Genomic DNA, 21,655 nt, shown 5'->3' with positions numbered 1-21,655 from the left:
CCTGCTACTCGGAGGTCGGACGGCGACATGTAAGACGGCAGTCGATCGCTGAACCCTCTCCTCGACGTTTTCTCCTGCAGGGTCCCTCACTGACTCTGCTCCTCGACTTTCGTCCCAGGCCCCATTCGACAAGGAAGGAGGAAAAAAACGTTACCTTTTAAATGAGCCAATCCGCGTGTTTAGAGTCGGACTCAATAAGGGAACTCAGTAAATCTCGAATCTAGCTACATACAGAGTGAGTGTATATTGGAGAGTACCGCATTATTTTGATCTGACAAATTCCGAAGCGGCGGCCATATTTACTCCAGAGGAGACTGAGTACAAGGCAAGATTTGCATAGGAACAAAGGTTTCTAGTGTGATATTTCATTGTTACCTTGAAGAATGCCGTGTTGTTGTGCAGTTAACTGCTCTCAAATGTCGGAGAAAAAAAGTCAGACTGTTTCTGCTGCTTCAGGGAGATATTGATATAAATTGGTATAAATTATTGTAATTTAACTGAAAATAGAGATATTGACTTGAGTGAACAACAAGCTGTTTGCTATTTGTTGGAATAAGTTTTGTTCAAAATAAGACAAAATAAGTCATATTATTTGTGAAAACTGTTTTTCATCTCTAATAACTGATAACAGGGATGAATTTATAAATTTTATTAGCACATAAGTGACTCTCAAGTCGTACAAGTAAACGTCATTTATATACCCTTGTATATCTGTGTTTGATGTGATCCTAAATGCAGATAAAGTTTACAGTAACAAAGGTGAAACGTTGGTAATAAGTGAGTTGACACTAAAAATTTTGACGTCTTCATTCATTAACACTTCAACTCATACGTTCCCAACTTGTCATAATATTTTTGAAAAAAGTCGTATCACTGTATTTTAGGACTAGAATGTATTCATTGTTAAAAAAATTGTCTGTTACAGTAAATGCATTACAACAATATGCTAAATGTAGCAGTTGAAGTGTTGGTATGAGAATTGCAGTGGAAAATTACTGATTTTATCCCTATTGAAATGAACATAATATAAACAATAAAGTGTTATCTTTAATTTAATCATTTCACTATGACAGTACTGTTTATTACTCCAAGTCTCCCGCATTCAATAAACCACAACAGTATGTATGATATCGCCTTTAATGACTTTCGTTCTAGCACTACTGTACTCCAACCACGAGAAAGTCTGTAGGGAATGAGAGGGAGCGGGGTGATGCTGTGAATGAATGTTGATGTCATAAGATGTCGTAAGTCACACACGTGGATACTCGTATTTCTATTGACTAAGTCTCACAGCACAAACAATAACACTAATATACACATTTTTATACTACCCTAGTTACAAAATTAGATCACGGTTAATCGCCTGGTCTTTTAATCCCTCCATACAGGAAATAACATATGCAGGAGAGCGCATGAGTTTTAAACTGACGTTATAACTCTAATATTATCTATCTACTTCGCTCCAATAGATGACGCAATAGTAAGCACATTCCTTTCACGGTTATCTCCTGGTTGGAGAACAGTACTGCATTCACTTCTGTGCCGAGCAAGGAGTAAATATGGCCGCCGCCGGCGCCGCCTAGAATGCGGTACTCTCCAATAAACATTGACTCTGGCTACATACGTACACTGGTTACATAACATGAAGCCTGCATCTTGCGGCAATGTAAGAGAACAGTAGAGAACATGCCAAACTCTGGCCTAAATAAATTAAACTACATGGTAACGTAGGAGAGGCAACTAATAAAGAGCAAATCATTTAAGAAAAGAGGAAAATCAAGTAAAGGAGACAGGACAGCCTACGCCAGAACATCAAATAAAATATATTTTATAAATAAATATTTATCGGTAGTATATATATCTTTATTTGAAGTCAGAATTTTAATTTGTCGTCACCATCATTATCGTCATCATCATCATTATCAGCAGCAGCATCAAGAACAACAACAACAACAGCAGCAGCAGCAAGGCTTAGGCCTCAAGGTCCGTTCCGATCTCATGAAGGATTCTATTGGATTTTAAATCTGGTCTAAAATGAACTTTAAAAATACATGATATCAGATTCTTTTACTTGGTTATTTAACGACGCTGTATCAACTACTAGGTTGTTTAGTGTCGATGGAATTGGCGATAGCGAGATTTTATTTGGCAAGATGAGGCCGAAGATTCACCATAGATTACCTAGCATTCGCTTTACGGTAGGGAAAAATCTCGAAAAAAAAAACCAACCAGGGAATCAACCCAAGCGGAAATCGAGCCGCATACCAGGCGCGGTTTGAGAGGCTTAGGTTGGCTCAGGTTGGAATCGGTGTGGTGTTGTCCATTCTTCTTTGGTGGGGACTCTGCCGGTCCGACGCCCAGTGCTGTCATCATTTCCGCTGTCTAGTGATCGAGTCATTCAGTTTTTTTTGGGGGGGGGAGGGGGCTGATTTGTGTCATTGTTTTGTCGTTTGATTGTTGTCATGTCCGCGGTTTCAGTGGACTTGATGGGATTTATGGCCGAGGTTGGGGTCTGTGTTGGATGTATTGTTGGAATACGTTAGAATTCAGGCCTGCACAAGGTTTGCGCTCTCCGAGCCGGCTCACAGCTCATGAGCGGAATGCAGATATTACCTGCGCTCGTATAGGGTGGACTGGAAGAAGGGGTGATCTCGTACAAAATATACACAAAAGAAAGTACTAGTACGAGTGTTTATGAAATTAATTCCCGTTCAGTGTTTGCAAAACTATCTTGGACTATTATTAATTAATACAGAAATATTTATTTTACAGAAATAATAGAAATTTTATACCTACTTAAATGTACACTATCATTTTGTTATATTTTTATTTATCAGTACATGAAAACGAGGTTTTATGCTGTTGGCAGCTGAAAGGAACAGTAGCCTACTGATCGTAATGAAACATCAGTTACAGATGTTCGATGTCTGCCTTTATTAAAATTGATTATAGAAAACGGTTGCTCACAAATATAAATGTTGAGCCAAACATTGCAATCATTTTCACAGCCAGCCTGTGTAGTCGTGGATATTATTGCTAATGTTTAGTCTTGTACAACTCAACCAGGCTAGTAGTATTATTCAAACGATCTTTAGCCCTTAGGCCACATTGAAGATCAATAAATCCGAGCTGTAAATCGTTAAATGTTATGTTTTATTTAACGACGCTCGCAACTGCGGAGGTTATATGAGCACATTTAAATGCAATCGACCTGGCCCGGAATCGAACCCGCAACCTCGGGCATAGAAGGCCAGCGCTATACCAACTGCGCCAACCAGGCCCACCTGTAACTTATGTGATATTGTTTCAACTGGTGTTGAAGAATTTATTATGAAACTTTAAACTTATTTCCAATTAAGACAAGATTTTTAGTAGGTTATTTTATGACGCTTTATAAACAGCTTATGTTATTTAGCTTCTGAATCAGAAGAAGGTGATAATGCCGGTGAAATGAGTCCGGGGTCCAACACCGAAAGTTACTCAGCGTTTGCTCATAATGAGTTGAGCGAAAACTCCAGAAAAACCTCAACCAGCTAACTTGACCCGACCGGGAATCGAATCCGGGTCACCTGGTTTCGCGGCTAGACGCGCTAACCGTTACTCGACAGGTGTGGACCTTAAGACAAGATCTTGGAACCTAGAATTAAATTCATTTTGAATTTAAATTAATATTTGCACATAATCGTTTAACATGGCTTCATCACGAGCAGTTTCTATCGTTCGGAAGTAAGCCATATTACCTTCCCGAAACTGACTTACGAAAAGTGTAAGTTTACGACTGAAATCCCGTAATTTATTCAACATATCAACACTGAGCTGGCCTTTTCCCTGAAGAGAGATATTGAAATTGATTAAGATTAATATATTTAGTATCTTTATGTCTGGACTCGTAATGACGCATTGTGTTATGTTTCTTTCTACCTTTCAAAATGTTGTGGCAGATAAAGCACTGAGTATTTACTCTAGCAGCTATGAAAAAATAAGCATTTTCCCATGCAACTTTGAAAGAATTTGCCTGATCACTACTTTTCCGTCTTTTAGATTCCTCCATATCGTACTGTAGCAGTAGAACAACGTGAAACAGTTACTGAGAATACGCACTGCACTCCACTAGATAGCTGAGTGGTCGTTTCCCTCTCCTCTCCCTACAGCAAATCTTGTCATTCTGATGTATCTTCCTCTCCGATTCGGCGAACGGAAAACACAGCTCTCCCGCTCCGAAAGAGCGCGCGCGCTCGTTGAGCGCTGTTTGTGCAGGTATGGGTTAGATATTATGACTTCGGGGTTTCCGGTAGGCGTTGGTAGAAAGAAATATTGGGAATAGGGTCTGTGGATGCTTTGCGTATGTACATATTGGATGTTTTTGCTGCGTATGTATTCTGGAAGGAGAGTGATTCGTTAAAATGGGTAGGTAGCCGCATTGGACGTGTTGCGGGGGATGAGATAGACTTTACGGATTAGCCTCCTTTCAGTGGCACCTAAGCCGCTGAGGCTGTAGGCTGTTAGTCGGGTGTATAATTGGGAGGCGTATAGGATGGCGCGTCGGATGATGGATTTGTATTATGATAATCTTGATTTTCGTGAGGCAGCTAGCTTGTTCTTGTGGTCGTCCGGTTAGGTTATGTAAGAGTTTCGCAGCAAGGATTATTTTCCGTCAAAGTTTAGGAATTTTTTTGGGTAGTGGGTCACACCTAGATATGTAATTTCTTAGTCGTGTGCACTAACACACCATTATACTCACATCACGCCTATGACCTTACATCTAGGACTAAGGTCTGTGCCTCTAGACCTAAATACAGAGACTCGCCAAAGAGAAATGGGGATGGGAAACAAAATGATTGTCTTCCTTCATTCATGCAGCCCAGGAAATATTTATCGTCATTGCTACTTCCGCAAGAGTTGGAATTTCACGCTTTGTGGGCATCGGTGTGTAACTTGGCCTTGGTTAAGATATAGAACGTTCACTTAAACGTTACTAACCATTGTTATGCATGTAATGCAACTGTATCACGCATGCACCTCAGAAACAAGGAATAGAAAGCGTACCAGGACACTTGGCCTACCTCATTTTGGCTACTGCAAATTGTCCTACTACGATATTTGGGGAAAAAAAAACATTATAAGAAATAAAGAACATAATTGACTACAGTTAATATTTGTAAATATAATTAGAGTTGTTGAAAGTTTACAATGCAAATTTCTTTCCACAGGACCAAATTTGTTTACAATGTAAAATCTTTCCGCAAGCGTTAAGATACTCTAAGTTCGTTATCCTCTTTACGTTATACGTAGCATTGTGCAATAATATCGTCTGTAGCCCTTTATTAACAGCGATATACCTCCTTCGTGATTTCTGACGTACTCTGCGACCAACATCCACCTCCGCTATCATTTTCTCAACGTCGTCGGCGTCGTTTTGTTCCTTTTGTAGCTCTGCAAGGAGAGCATAGAGCGAGGGGTGACGTTTTCCTATCAATTGAAAACGATGGTGCCAGCCTTCTATCTGATTATTAGTTCTTGGCTCGTTGTGTGTAGCGGCATGATACTGGTTTCACTGTATAGGTGAGTACCTTAGAGCGATAGCTCTTCTTCTTCCTCGTATATACGTGGAATCAAAGTAGTCAGCCACATCCAGTAGTTCGACGGGAAGAACATTGTATAATTCATCAAAGGCGTCCATGACATCTTCTACTGGAACAAAAACCAGACTTATGAATTCCATTCCCTATTCATCTGTCATTTTCGTCCTCTATCCTGAATGGTTCCAAAAACAGATTGGCCCATATGATGTTCATTTGCAAATTCAATGAATGGGTTAGCACATAGATGTCCAATTGTAACTCGTACGAGGTAACTTCGGCATAAGCAAGCCGCAACGCATATTCATTAAGGTCGTTTTTCCTATTTTATATGGAGAGTTATTGACCTTAACAGAACATGCTTGCAATATTCCTGGTTCTATAGGCATTTGGACACCCATGCGTTAGCACATCATTGTACCCTGTTTCTTGTTTGCTGGACAAGGAATACACAAAAGGGAAAGCACTTCCTTTGTAAAGGCCATGTATAGTGTAAATCTTCGTGATTTAAATGTATAATCCATAAAAATACCTCACAACTACCAAAACGTAGAATGTCTCTAGTAGCTGCAAAGATTACTTACTGCCTTGTGTTTGGCGAACTCTGCCAAGTTGTTATATAGCTGGAATTCATCATTCTTCAAAATTGTTGTATACTGTTGCGATATCTCAACCAAATCCTCCAAGTTTTTTGGGTTTCCAGGCCGTGTACGTTGGCGAGCACGATTCATGCTACTTTTCAAAGAGCCTCTTTCTGGTAGTTGAGGTAGAACAGCGTCAGGGACTTCACGCAACTTGCTCTAAGTTCATACCGACAAAGTGACCAAGCAGCACAGGATCCATTCTAACGGCTCTTCCAAGGTGTCGAAGCGCCCTTGAAAGTGCTCTTAAGGAATGAATTCTGGCAGAGATATTGCGGAAGGCTGGGAACCCAGAGACGGTTGCGGAGAGGACGTCTTCCTCGTAAACGGACGAAGTCATGCGTCTTGACCTGAATATGTCTATGGAATGAGATGAAGAAGAATTATATGAAATCTAAATTCTTTTTCTACACGGAAAGGGAGGGGAAATGGAAATGGACCGTGGCATTTGCCTAAGGAACTGTGAAAAACCACAGTCAGGTTGGTCGGTCCGGGAATCGAACCACGGACCTCCCGAATGCGAGTTCCATGCGGAACGCATGAGACACCTCGCTCAAGACCCAATATGTATTGCCGTTTCTTGGGTTTTTGCGTTTTCCGTAGTAAAGAAATCTGGATTCAGACAGTTGTTGGAATGAAATCAGCTGCCATACTCTGTTCTATAAATCTGTTACCAGGGTTTCGAAGACATTGATCATACACAACAATGCAATGAATGTCAAATTCAGTAAGTAAAAGCAGCAGCAGCAGCAGGTTAAATACCAGTAGGCTAAAATACAATAGGCGAAATGCGGTAGGAAAGAAACCAGTAGGCGTAATGAATAATTTCGTGGGAAAATTGTTCCGGGGCCGGGTATCGAACCCGGGACCTTTGGTTTAATGTACCAACGCTCTACCAACTGAGGTACCCGGGAACTCTACCCGACACCGATCCAATTTTTCCCTCTATATCCACAGACCTCAAAGTGGGCTGACAACCATCAAGCAACCAACTTCGAGTGCACACTAACTCCGCGTGACTTAAATTGTGGTTTTCTGTTAACGAACAGTAACGTGTATTATGCAAATCAAGATTTCAGGTATAACTCCCTGTAAAGTTGATTTGAATAATTTCGAGGGAAAATTGTTGATTTGCGTATTTCGAATATAGTTTCAGTATCATTTGGAACATTAACGGAGAGGAATGTAGGCTATATTTTCTTTCTTTCTTTCTTTCTTTCTTTCTTTCTTTCTTTCTTTCTTTCTTTCTTTCTTTCTTTCTTTCTTTCTTTCTTTCTTTCTTTCTTTCTTTCGTTTGTGTTTTTTCCTCCATTATACTGTACAGAGTGGAAGTGAAATAATCCTACAGATTGAAGATAGAGTAAGCTTACACTTAAATAAATAGAAAACCTATATTACATCTATATATTAAAATATTTCGCAAATCTGTTCACTTTTTACTTAAACTGAAATATCTCGAGATGTAAGGGAACTACGATAACGTACTTGGGCTTAAGTACTCGGGACGTTACGCATTATCAACTGAGCTGTAATTTACTTGATGCGAACAATTTAGATCAAAGTTATGATGGAACATTTATTTAAGCCATTATAATAAACCTGTAGGACAGGTCTCATGTTTTAAATATTTCGTTTATCATTTGAGTTATGAACAAGAAAATGATATTTCCACAAAATTGAATTACATTAACTATGCAATGAATACCATTAACATTTTGAAACCTTCTCTTGTCCAAAAACATACAAGAATTAAGGCCTATAATTAAAACATTGGCGAGACCTGTTTTCATGTATGGAAGTGAAGCTTGGACCATACGTAACTGTGATGAACACCGAATCACAGCCAATGCAACGAAGTTCTTAAGAAGAACTGCTGGTTATACTAGATTAGACAAGAAGACAAATTTGGATATTTTGAAAGAATTAAATATTGACCCAATTTTAGAGAAAATTCAAAATTATAGACAGAATTGGAACTCTCACATACAGGATGCCTAGAACAAGGATACCACGCCAAGCACTAAATTAACGCCCTTTAAGAACAAGATCTTTGGGCAGTCCGCTGAAATGATGGCGTGAGACCGTAACAGGCCACCAGGCTTAATACGTGATAGGAAGAAGAAAAAGAAAAAGAGAAAACTAATAAAACTGAATTAATGTGCAGTAGTCTTTGGAAATTGGTATAAACTATTTTTATCTAACCCATGCCACCAGGTTGTCATTTGACATTTCTGGTCTCTCCTGGCAATGGCTTATTTGTAACCCACTTCTGAGGTCGAGCACCTGGAAGGCAGAGTTGCGCTGCCCCGATGATGTTATGACAGGATGATTATGAAGTGCCAGGAGAGGTCTTAAACCTAAGCCTAACCTAATTTCCAGGCCATAGACGAACACAGGAACATTCCCCTTTAAATAAAAATTCTTGTGTTCTATCCAGGACTCGAACCCGGGACCTCATGAACTGTAGTGAAAAGTTCTTACCACTAGCCCGTGAGACTGGTCATAAACTACATGATATTGAATGCTAAAATTATGAAAAAAGGGAATGTGTATTTTTTTGTATGTGTTCGATGTGACTGTGTAAACACAAAGAATTCCTTAAAATAATTGGGATATTGTGCAAGTTTGCCATATTACGTATAGGCCCCTAAGTAACCGAATGTGATTATATGAAAAAAAAAAAACTATAAATAAATAAACAGTGAGAAACGATTCGCCACTGTTCTGTAGTGATAACTGAGATGGGTCTTGGTAGAAAATCGAAAAAAAACTAGACAAAAAAATGTTAAACATTGACATGCGACTTTGAAAAATTCAGATAGGTTTATCCTAAATGAGAATATTTTTCTTTTTTAACTAATAGCGGGTACTTAACTTGCGTCATTCACCCATATGAAGCCAGTTATGTAGATCAAATTACCGACAGAGTCGTTGCCCAGGATGTGCCATAGGAGGCTGGTCTACGCTACACGTGCGACGAGATAAGATGATGGAGATTTATTTGGATATCACAAGGGAACAGGAGCTCCCGAAGAAAACTCCTGTGTCACCTGAACCACGGGCTTTCCTAATAGAAATTATAAATCTGGGGTAGGCTTCACCACGGATCCAAACCGGGTTTACAGGATTATAAGTCCAACGTTCTAGCCACTAGACCACCGTGGTGGCACGAGGATGATGTGACTTGCAGTTAAACGTGAGAATTGAAACGAAGACACTTATTTTCCTACATATTGTGTATCTTTGAAGCCTCTTCCAATGTTACCGTTGTGGAATAATATTTTAAGAATCCATTATCAGAAGATTATCTTCGTTCTCACTTACCTACCGTAATATTCTTATCAGTTCGCTCTTACAGACATTCCTACACGGCCTTTCTATATTTCCTCTCGATTTGCCAGGCATCGCTGATGTCTTACCTTAGCCAGATGTGCCAGTAAACTCTCCATAAAAATAATGAGGATCAGTTAAGATGGATGATAGGCCAAGCAAATAAAGAACAACGCACTATAATTTTAAAATTATAGACTTGGTACAAAAAATGATGGAAGTATCAGTAATGCATATATTATTGATGGCCCAGGTGGCTCTGGGAAAAACTTTGTTTACCAATGCTTGATACACAATTGCACAAAATTTGGGGCTAAATGTAATTTCTGTTGCATGGACTGGCATTACAGAAATGTTACTATCTCAAGACCGTACTATACACAGTCGATTCAAATTACCTCTGAATTTACATGAAGGTTCTTTATCAGGTGCAAAATTAATAGCGAACAGACTTATCATATTCGTTCAGCAAAGCTAATGATCTTGGATGAAGCATCTATGACTAATATGCATGGGTTAATGTGTATCAATCGTCTGCTCAAGGATATAATGAATAATGATGTGCCATTTGGCGGAAAAATTATAGTTTTGGGAGGCGATTTCAGGCAGGTATTATCTGTTGTGCCTCACGAATCGGGAGACACCATTGTTCAAAACTGCATACCTATGAATATACGTCACATGGCCTGCATCTGAATGGTAGAGGCAAGGAGCACCTTTCGGTTCTTATTGCTAATAGCATCAGAGGCAGCCATGTTAAAAAGCAGAGTTGTAATATTCCTGTGTTAGTTAATGCTAGGGCTTCTTCTTTTTTAGGTTAAACCTCCCACCAGTAAGGTGTTTGAAACAAGTTCAACTAAATTGTAAATGCTCTGATATTTCTAGTAATGAACACAGTAACTTCACTATTTTTCATCAAAATATTAGGGGATTAAAACAAAAAACTGATGAATTGATCACTTCTTTAGCAACTCAAAAGCATAAACCTCAGATATTATGTATAACTGAACATCATATAAAGCAACAGGAAATACTACAACTGTCTTTACATGGATATGTATTAGGTTCTCATTTCTGTAGACATGTCTTCCAAAAAGGGGGTGCCTGTATTTTTATCAGAGAGGATCTATTATTTAGTAAAATTGATATATCTGATTTTTGCCTTGAACAAGATATTGAAATCTGTGGAATACAAATTGGTTATGAGATATCAAATTTAATTATCTTATGTGTTTACAGGGCGCCAATGGGAGATTATAAGAACTTTACAACTAACTTAGATTCATTATTGAAAAGACTTTATAAACCACATACCGAATTTGTAATCTGTGGTGACATAAACATAGATTATCTATCAGAAAGCTCACGTAAAAGAAAATTAAACTCACTTCTTGAAACTTATAATCTTAGTCACACAGTAAGTTTTCCAACCAGAACACAAGCTGGAAGTAGTACTGCCATTGATAATATATTTATAGATAAAAGTAGATTGAATTCCTATTCAACAGTACCATTAGTCAATGGCCTGTCTGATCACGATGCACAAATTCTAAGTGTTTTCAATTTGAGTGAAAAATTCCAAAGTGTTAATCTAAAAATAAAAAAAAGGATTATAAATGCTGAATCTCTTCATCATTTAAATACATGTCTACAAAATGAATCTTGGGAAAATGTATATAGTACCGATACCATTGATATTAATACTAAATTTAATGCATTTTTCACTACATTTACGAATTATTTCGATGAATGTTTTCCAGTCAAGGTGGTGAAAAAATGTAAAAGTAAAAACATGTGGATAACTCAGGGAATTAAAATATCATGTGCTAGAAAAAGGAATCTATATTTAGTGAGTAGGAATAGTGATGATCCTCATGTTCTTAATTACTACAAGAATTACTGTAAAACTTTGACAAAAGTTATAAAAGATGCAAAGAAAATGTATCTGAATGAAAAAAAAAAAAAAAAAAAAAATCAGATAATAAGATTAAAACTATTTGGGATATTATTAAAAATGAAACTAATCGATATTCAAAGAGTGAAAATATTACTTGCATTAAAATCAATGATAGTAAAATAGATAACCCAAAATCAATTGCAAATCATTTTAACGACTTCTATATAAATATTATTCAGAACTTAAACATTCAAGATTGTGCAGAAGATGCTGCACTTGGTTACCTAACTGATGCATTTAACACTGAGTTTTTAGGTCTCAAATTTATTCCCACTACCGCAGCAGAAATCATGCATGTGATAAAACAACTAAAAACAAAATATTCCTCTGGATATGATGAAATTCCAAGTAAAGTTCTGAAAGCTTGTTCTGAAATATTATCCCCTCCGTTAAGCTATCTATGCAATTTGTCAATGCAATGTGGTATTTTTCCAGAAAGACTCAAATATTAAATAGTAAAACCAATATACAAAAAGGGAGATAAATGTACTATTGCTAATTACAGACCCATATCATTATTAACAACATTTTCAAAAGTGTTTGAGAAAGTTATGTATAATAGATTATATCATTACCTGGAGTCCAACAATATATTAGTTTTAGAACAGTTTGGATTTAGAAAACAAAAATCGACAGAGAATGCTGCTTTTAGTTTGGTGGATGAAATACTAAATTCATTAAATTCGAAACTACATGTAGGTGGGATTTTTTGTGACTTGGCTAAAGCATTTGATTGTGTAGACCATAGTATATTAGTAAAAAAATTGAAGTTTTATGGTATTAAAGATGAGATGTTGGGTTGGTTTACATCGTACTTATCAAATAGAAAACAAAAAGTAGAAATAAATGTACCAAATAGTCATAAAGTTACTTATTCAGAATTTAAAAATATTAAACATGGTGTTCCGCAGGGGTCAATTTTAGGTCCATTGTTGTTTCTAGTTTATATTAATGATTTAGCCTTGACCATAAACAATTCATCCCATGTAATTTTATTTGCAGATGATACAAGTGTAATTATTTCAAGCAAACAATACGATCATTTTATAAACACTTCTAATACAGTGCTGAATCTAATGAATGAATGGTTCCATGCAAATAAACTAGCACTTAATGTTGATAAAACCAGTGCAGTCAAATTTAGTACACACAATAGTGCTCAGGTTTCCTACAGTATTCGATTAAATGGAACTCATCTCAAAGAATCTATAAGCACAAAGTTTCTTGGTTTAGAATTGGATAATCACTTGAACTGGAAAACGCATATAGAATGTATTACTCGTAAATTGAGCTCTGCCTGTTATGCATTAAGATCCTTATCTACTATTGGTGATATAAACTTACTTAAAATGTCATACTTTGCATATTTTCACTCTGTAATGAAATATGGATTAATATTCTGGGGTAACTCGTCTGAAGCTAAACACGTTTTTGTTTTACAAAAGAAAGCTATAAGAATAATGGCGGTGTGCATAAAAGGACCTCATGTAAAAATATTTTCCGAAACTTAGAAATCTTGACTTTACCTTGTGAATACATTCTTTCCCTAATGATGCTGTATATTAAGAACCAAGATAAATTCAGTACTAATCAAGACATTCATCATTTTAATACAAGACATAAATCAGATCTTCATCTACCCTCTGTTAGTCTAAGCTGTTTTAAAAAAGGAGTTCGCTATTCATGTATAACAGTCTTCAATGCACTGCCTAATTATCTTAAAGATTTGAAGAACAACGAGAAAAGGTTCAGAAAAGAATTAACCAAATTTCTACATACTCATACCTTCTACACAATTGATGAATTGTTTATGCTTGTGAATTGAATTATTCTACTTAAATGACATGTACAATTTTATATAGCTCAACTAAAATATGTTTTTATATTGACTTAATCTGTTTACTATGTATTGTATTTTTTGTTTAGCATAACTGATGAATTGTATGTACTGTAAATTGAATAGTATACTGTATAGGTCAACTGATGAATTGTTTAAGCTTATAAATTGAATTAATCTACTTCATATGAATTGTATAGCTTAACGAAAATAAGTTTGTAAATTGAACTAATTTGATTGTATATGTTTGTATAGTTTGACTGATGAATTGTATATGTTCTTAAAATGATTACTAGTCTGTGTAGCTCTACTGATGAATTGTATATAGACCTACTGTAAATTGAATGGTAATATGTATAGCTCAACTGATGAATTGTTTATGATTATAAATTGAATTAGTCTACTTGATATTAATTGCACAAATTTGTATAGCTTAATGAAAGTATGCTACTTTGTATTGTATATATTTGTATAGTTTTGGCCGATGAATTGTATATGCTTTAAATTGAATAGTAATTATAGCTCTACTGATAAATTGTTTGTGTTTGTAATTTGAAGTAGTTTGCATGATATGTATTATCAATTTCTTTATATCACAACTGGTTGAATTGTTTATGCCTTAAATTTAATTAAATTGTTTTGTATTATAATATAGCTCAACTTATGAATGATCGTTTGCGTTTGTAAATTTAATAATCTGATTGGCTATGTATTGTATACTTTTAGTAGAGCCATCGATGTAGCTCAGTCGACAGACTCGCTGGGCTGCTGATCCGGAGCTGCGTTCGGGCTTGGGTTGGATCCGCCTTTGGACTTTGGTTTCTTCGGAGGTTTTCCCCAGCCGTGGGACTGAAGCCGGATGGTTTATGGCGAGTCCTTGGCATCAACCCCTTTGATTTGATTACCCCCTTTGATTTGATTACCTGGTTGGGTTTTTCCGAGGTTTCCCCCACCGAAAAGGCAAATGCTGGGTAATATTTTGGCGAATCCTCGGACCTCATCTCATCTCACTACATCTCGCCAAAATGTAAAAAAATTTAAAAAAATGTAAAAAAATTGTACAAAATTGTAAAAATTGTAGAAAATTACTAAATTGTAAAACTATAAAAATTTGTAAAAATTGTAATTGTAATATTGTAAAATGTTGACATGTTCCACATCTTAAAGCTTCATTGCTCATGTAAGATCTATGGAATAAAATAAATGAATGAATGAATGAATATGGTTCTCTCCTTTGTGGCCAATATTCAAAATATTTAAATTTAGAAAAATATACGAGCGAAGTCAAGGGAATGTGGCTTTGCCAACTCCTTACTACAAATTAATAATGGCGAATAACCCCATATTGATCACGAAAGACTAGACTTGGTCGATTTACCACTTGCCATAATTTCTGAAAGTGATATCATTGAAATATATAGTGAAATGAAGTAGCCACAATGAAAGTTGTATCATGTTTAAAAAGAAATAGCCAAATGAACACTAAAAGTGAACTTCGTAACGAAATCAATAGCATAGTTTTATATCTCATTTCAAGAGCATCGAGGAGTTACATCAGTGTGAATAATTTAATTACTGAAGATGAGAGACAACATTGATACTTATCAACTGAATTCCTAGATGACTTAGATATGAGTGGATTGCAGCTTCATATTTTACGATTAAAAGAAGGTTATATTGTGATATTGTTAAGACATTTTAAAAGCCTATTGGCCAAAGAATACTACCGGTACTTCCTCGCATTGATGTATTGCCATCAGATACTTCATTGCTATTTTCGTTCAAAAGAATGCAATTTTCAGTAAGTTTTGCTTTTTGTATAACTATCAATAATGCTCAAGGTCAGATATTAGATAAAGTAGGCAATTATTTACCAGAACGTATACTGAGTCATGGATAGTTTTTTGTCTCACTTTCATGAGGAAAGTCTTGAAAGACTTGAAGATTGAAATAGAACCAAAGGGCAGGCACGCTGCAAATTTCACATGGAAAGGAGTTTTGCTTTTTGTATAACGATCAATGATGCTCAAGGCCAGATATTAGTTAAAGTAGGCAATTATTTACCAGAACGTATGCTGAGTCATGGATAGTTTTTTGTCGCCCTATCCTGAGAAAAGTCTTGAAAGACTTGAAGATTGAAATAGAACCAAAGGGCAGGCACGCTGCAAATTTCACATGGAAAGGAGTTCTATAGGTTTGTGTAATTGAATGCTATGGAGCAGCACGGGTTCTCTAGTCTATATATTAAAACAATTGGCAAATCTGTTCACCTTTTACTTAAAGGAAATATCGCGAGATCTAATGAAGCTACGATAACGTACTTAGGCTTAAAATACTCGGGACGTTACACATTATCGATTGAGCTCTAATTTACATGATTCGATTAATTTGGACCAAAATGTTGTGGAAATGCAATTATTTGAGCGATGTTCCACCATAAATTTGGTCCAAATTGACCGAATCAAGTAAATTTGAGCTCAATCGATAATGCGAAATGCCCCGAGTGCTATATGCCAATGTACATTATCGTAGCTCCATTAGGTCTCGAGATATTTCAGTTCAAGTAAAAGGTGAGCAAATTCTGATCATTTTATCTATAATTTGAACTGGTGATGAAAATAGCAAGAAAACGGCTGAACGGATTTTAATAAATGACGCCTCATTTTGAAGCTTGGCATCAAAGGATGTGCGGAAAAATAGTAGTTTTCAGTGAAATGCCAATTGTCGTACATAAGTTTTCTAATTTCCAAAGTCCATCTGTCGTTCGTTTTGAAAACTAATAGCTTTTCGGAATAAAACAGAACACTAAAATAAACATTATCATGGATGCCATGACTCCAGGATTGCCAACAAATACTCTGACATCATAATGCTAATAGGTCGATCTTCATTTGTATAATTTTATGAGAACGTTTCTATGTTGATTATTGAAAACTTCAAAACTTATTACGAAGGTTATATTATCATACATTTACAGATCTGATTCTCTGTTGTATAATTTTCTTAGTACAGCCGGTACAGCTCTGTATAGGTTATTAAAATATACAAAAATCAAGACGGTTTGTTGACATTACCTCCATTAAAAATGAAATATTACAGGTAATTCCATGGTGTCAATAATTGTCACTAATTATACTCATTAATACTATTAATAATATGAAAGTGAAATCTTTTGGGTTATGTAAGTAAACGTAGAGGATATCTTACATTAGATTTTCATTTCTACTCGTATAATTTTCTGTGTAACGGCTATACATATTATTTACAAAAAGCTACAAAACTTATATATGACATAAATATTGTTATTAAAAATGAAATACTTTTATAGTTATAAATCAAGTGGTGTTAGTCTTTTTTTCGGATATTAATGGCCGTGCGGTGTAGATATTTATGTGCGATTCTCTAATTATCCTAGATAGTATAATACTATGGAAAACGCATTAGTAATTGAGTCATGCTTCCTATTTTAGTCGCGTCTTTAAATTAATGTAACCAGTCAAACAGATTATTGCTAACAAATGCACTATAAAACAAAACAAGTCGTTCAGAGAACACCGATACTGTATCGGTCAAATGGAAGATTGTTTATAGTACATCATGAGTGATTTTGTTTTGGGTAGGTCAGTCAGGGTAGGATATTTAATATTAAATAGTTGCTAGAAACATAAATCGCCATATTAATGAGACACCATATGAACAAAATATTACGATAATAATATAAAATGTATACCACGACGAACTTATAATGAAATATAAATCAAATAATCAGCATAACTCGAACACAGTAACTTTGTTTCATAGTCAAACATTATACCACTGTCCTACCACACACTTTCCCAATGTCTTTTCCTCATGTATGCGCGGTGAACATCGCGGGCACCTGGAAAATTATTTGTTTTTAAATTCGTGTATGTATCTAAATTAGAAATAGATAACGGCAGTACAGTTCGTTCTAAGTTGTGGGAGAGAAAACAGTAAAGATAGTATTATGCAAAATTTCGGTACAGCTGTACGCTATGGACTAGAGAGCTGCAGAACAGCGCTTAAACCGTTTTATATTCGATCGGTCGGAGTACAACCGGCGAGGTTGAACATCCTACCGAATATCCCACTTTCAAGCTGTTACTCCTAATATTTTGCAGAGTAGACAGAACACCAGGCGCACTTCGCCATACAAGAACTCTGATGACATTATCTGACTACACAAATGGAATAACAATTGAAGGAAATTTACTTTTCCTAATTAAAAAAGTGTCAGCTTTAAATAGGCCTATAATTGATTGGACACTGTGGTACATTTATCTTCATAACTAATATATAAAATAATCAACTAACCGGACACCGGTAACAACAGTGCGTAATGCATAGTTGAAATCTGACATGTAAACAAATGCAAGAATAAAATAAATTACAGTTAGGCCTACTTACAAAATAGAAGAGCAAATAAGTACAAACTTACTACTGTAACGTTAATACTTTAAACCCAAAATGCATATGCTAACTGTAAAAGAGTAAGTGTTAGTACAGTCTATGCCTTTTAATTATTATAAGTTGATGTATTCTTACTTCATTAATAAATAATTTTTAAGGAGATAAAAAGTTATTAAAAAAATAAAAACGCTCTCAAGCTATAATGATTGTAGTTTCATGAGGCATGCTGTTGCTTCTGACGATACCGAACTGCAATACCTGGATTGCTGAATAAATGAATGAATGAATGAATGAATTAATTAATTAATTAATTAATTAATTAATTAATTAATTAATTAATTAATTAATTAATTAATTAATTAATTATGGGGAGAGAGGAGGAAATATCAATTGAAAGGTACACGATGATAGTCGCGTCCTTGCAACGATTCTGTCTTTCATGACCCAGAGCCGTCCACCGGAGAAATATTCGGACATTCGTTAAACCCTGGATCATATATACCCAGATAGGTCGGCCTTATAGGCTTTGAGATTAACAACTTTTATCAGGGTCACATCTAGTTGTTACATAAGGAGTCACGTCATAATTCCCATTTGAATTGCATTAACGACTCTACTGCCATATCGTGTTCGTTTCCGGCAGACGGGTGGCGATCCTGGCGGTTGTTCTCTTCAAAGTGCTGCCGATTTTAACATAGCGTTGAGTTATCTGTTACATATATGATCTAGGGTTAAACCGGACACTGGACAACTCCGCGAGACGGAAGAGCTTTGGATACTGTCTATAGCGCCAGGCGTTCAGTAGCAATATATCATTCATATTTTTCGTAAACGGTTGTGCACTAGTCTACTATGGACACAATGAAGACGTCTTTAAGCCGGTCATATTTTTCTTTTCACTAGTGTACAAGAAATCGATTGGCTGACACACGTGAGGACTATCTCGCTCCATTCCAAATTTGGATTTATTCAATTGGAAATAATTACTTTAGTTTCAAAGAATGCGTTGTGCAATGTTGTTGAAACCTTAGTGCGTCCTGCTGTGTCACGTTGACTCTGCTGAAATGGAAGTCTTCTAATTCTTGAAGCGATTATGAAGATTGATAGTAATGACAATGTTGTATTGAAGAGTTGATATGTGATCCTTTTAAAATTTCCTCAATTCATTAGTTTATCTATTTCAGTCACAGATAATGAATGACATATTCTCAATGATATTCTGTAATCAGCTTAAAGATTAAATATTATGTAATATGAGAGAGTCATATATATATATATATATATATATATATATATAGGGATTAACAGTGGCATAACTAGTACATTCGAAGTGATATTATACTTATAAATTTGGGGCATTCAGTTGTTTCTTTTTATTACTTCTCACCGAAGTCACACAGTTAATGTAATAGCTAAAACATTCGTTTATCACGCCGAAAACTCGGTTTTAAATGCCGAGAATAAGTTAAATTTTTAACAAAGTCGGTGTTAGTTTAGGTTTTCTGGATATCTCGGTTTTCCAATATTCTATTCAACAACAAGTTTGTTACATAAATATATAACTTCTGCTGTTTTGTGTGCTATTATGCGCTGATTTAAAAAATAAGTCAGAATCTTTCTGTCACCCAACATTAATTTGTTCTCTATGTGTGTTTTTTTTCTTCCACATTTATTAGCGTATAACCACAAATTTGTTTCAACATACAGAAAGAAATGGTCCAGTTATGTATTAACAACGTTTTTCATTCATTCATAGTTTTCTGCTCAAAGGAAGGTCATTCACTGCAAACCCAATCTTTCCAATTTTCTGCCTTCCTCTTAGTCTCTTCATATGATCTATGTATCTTAATGTTGTCTGTCATTTTTATCTTCTTCTGCCCCGAAATTTACTCCCGTTCACCATTCCTTCTACTGCATCCTTCAGTAGACATTTCTTCTCAACCAGTGAGTGACCCAGACAATTTCTTTTTCTCCTCCTGATCAGTTTACAGCGTTTTCTTTCTTCACACACTCTTTTTAGCAAAACTTCACTTCTTATTCTGTCTGTCCATTTCACACATCCCATTCTTCTCCATATCCACATTTCAAACGCTTATAGTCGTTTCTCTTCACCTCGTCGTAACGCCTATGTTTCTGCCCCATACAATGCAACATTCCACACGAAGCATTTCACTAGTCTCTTCCTTTTTTTGCAGGGATCAGCAGAAGATGCTCTTTATTCTATTAAAAGCTTCCTTTGCCATTGCTATCCTTTTAACTTCCTGAAAACAGCTCATGTTACTATTGATATAGTACACCCCAAGTATTTGAAGCTGTCAACTTGTTCTACTGCCTCATTTCGAATTTGCACTTTCACTTTCTTTATTTTTCTTCCGATAACCATGACCTTCGTCTTGTTTGCATTAATTATCTTCATCTCATAATTTTACTGCTCACAGCTGTCATCTAGCTCCAGTAGCATAGTCCTTAGTATCATCTCCTCTTCTGATAACAACACCATATTATCAGCATATCTTATGCACTTTATTCTTCTTCCTCGTACGGTTTATCTTTAATTTGTTTACCCCCTCACAACAATCACTGGCTAAAACTCACTGAAAGAAAGCCTCCTATAGGATCCAAAATTACAAGCCAGACCCTGAGGACGCCCCAAGATGCCATCATACTGATTTTCACTTGTTTCTTCTCTCCTTTGGTTAGAGGCTCTGCACGGATCGGTCACTAATGCTGGAACATTTTGTTTACCTGTATTGTAAAGTTTAGTGTTCATCTTTTTAAATTATCCAAAGTTTAGAGTTCACCTTTTAAATTGTTCCTTTCCATGAGGGAAATAACACTCTAGCATATTGAATGCATAAGGTCACTATAATAAAGGAGGTTCCTTACACTACCTTATTGTTTTAAGTCCATACGTTCCTCAGATTCTGTTTCTCCAACTTAGAGTAGGCTATTTCAGGATACACAATATTCGAAGTGGAAATTCTTTTTTGATGATTCATCGTGTTCGTACATCTAGTATAAGCTTCTGGAAGGTTGGAATTATACTTCAGTAACCAGAAAGAGGTCTCCAAAGGATAAAAGTGTGAATCGCATATCACGAAAATTTATGGTGATCAATTCTTTAATTAAATAAATGCTCTAAAATCTAGAAAAGAATTAAGTACACTTCAATGGTATATCAACCCTCAACTGGTATCTATGGGTCAATATAGACCCATATGGATTTCATTCTTATATTTTCCAGTAGTATGCACAAACTTACCGGATCATGACTCAATCCATATCCAGTTGCATATAAATATGCGCAATTGAGATTCATTGTGTCTGTGCACGCATTGTTATGATAAGACATGGGTCATTTTAGACCCATAGATATCGTAAGTGTAACATTTTAGTGTGAGTTTAGACTAAGTATCTATGGGTCAATGAAGACCCATATGAATGTAGTTTTTTTACCAATAGTGAATGTTCAATTCTTCAATAATTGGATTTTTTACTCTGTATGCAACCAATCACCATTTAGTCGTACGTAAGTAGGATGCAGTTGAATGCCTCAGTTGGTCGATTGTTGTGATACAGCTGTGTCAATTTATACAGATTAGTTTTATGAGTAATTTTTTCAATGTGCTGGCTTACAAACATGAATGTTCCTATAGTAATAGAAGCAAATTCGAGAGTAGATAAGTGATATAAAGGTGTATATGATAACCATAGTGATAAGGAAATTGAAGTTTGTCAACACGGTACAAATTCCGAAATGTAGGTGTCAGAGAAAGAGGTGTGTACAAATGATGATGTAAATGCTCAGTCTCGACTTACAGCTGTGAACAACTCCGTTGACAACAATAACATAAGCTATATAAATAGCAATAATTCTGCT

General features: G+C 35.8%; 1 protein-coding gene and 1 non-coding gene across 5 annotated transcripts in view; one reads left to right on the top strand and one right to left on the bottom strand.

Moving 5' to 3' along the window:
- LOC138700088 (myogenesis-regulating glycosidase) overlaps positions 1-21,655 on the top strand; it is a 465,840-nt gene that overhangs the window by 384,535 nt on the left and 59,650 nt on the right. The gene's annotated exons all lie outside the window — the stretch shown is intronic.
- On the bottom strand, positions 7,062-7,134 carry TRNAN-AUU (transfer RNA asparagine (anticodon AUU)). Its single transcript has one exon. It is a non-coding gene; the product is annotated as a tRNA-Asn (tRNA).

The sequence above is a fragment of the Periplaneta americana genome, chromosome 5 (assembly GCF_040183065.1).
Source record: "Periplaneta americana isolate PAMFEO1 chromosome 5, P.americana_PAMFEO1_priV1, whole genome shotgun sequence".
In the NCBI taxonomy this organism is placed as follows: domain Eukaryota; kingdom Metazoa; phylum Arthropoda; class Insecta; order Blattodea; family Blattidae; genus Periplaneta; species Periplaneta americana.
The sequence above is the reverse complement of the archived record's forward strand: the minus strand, read 5'-3'. Positions and strand labels throughout refer to the sequence as shown.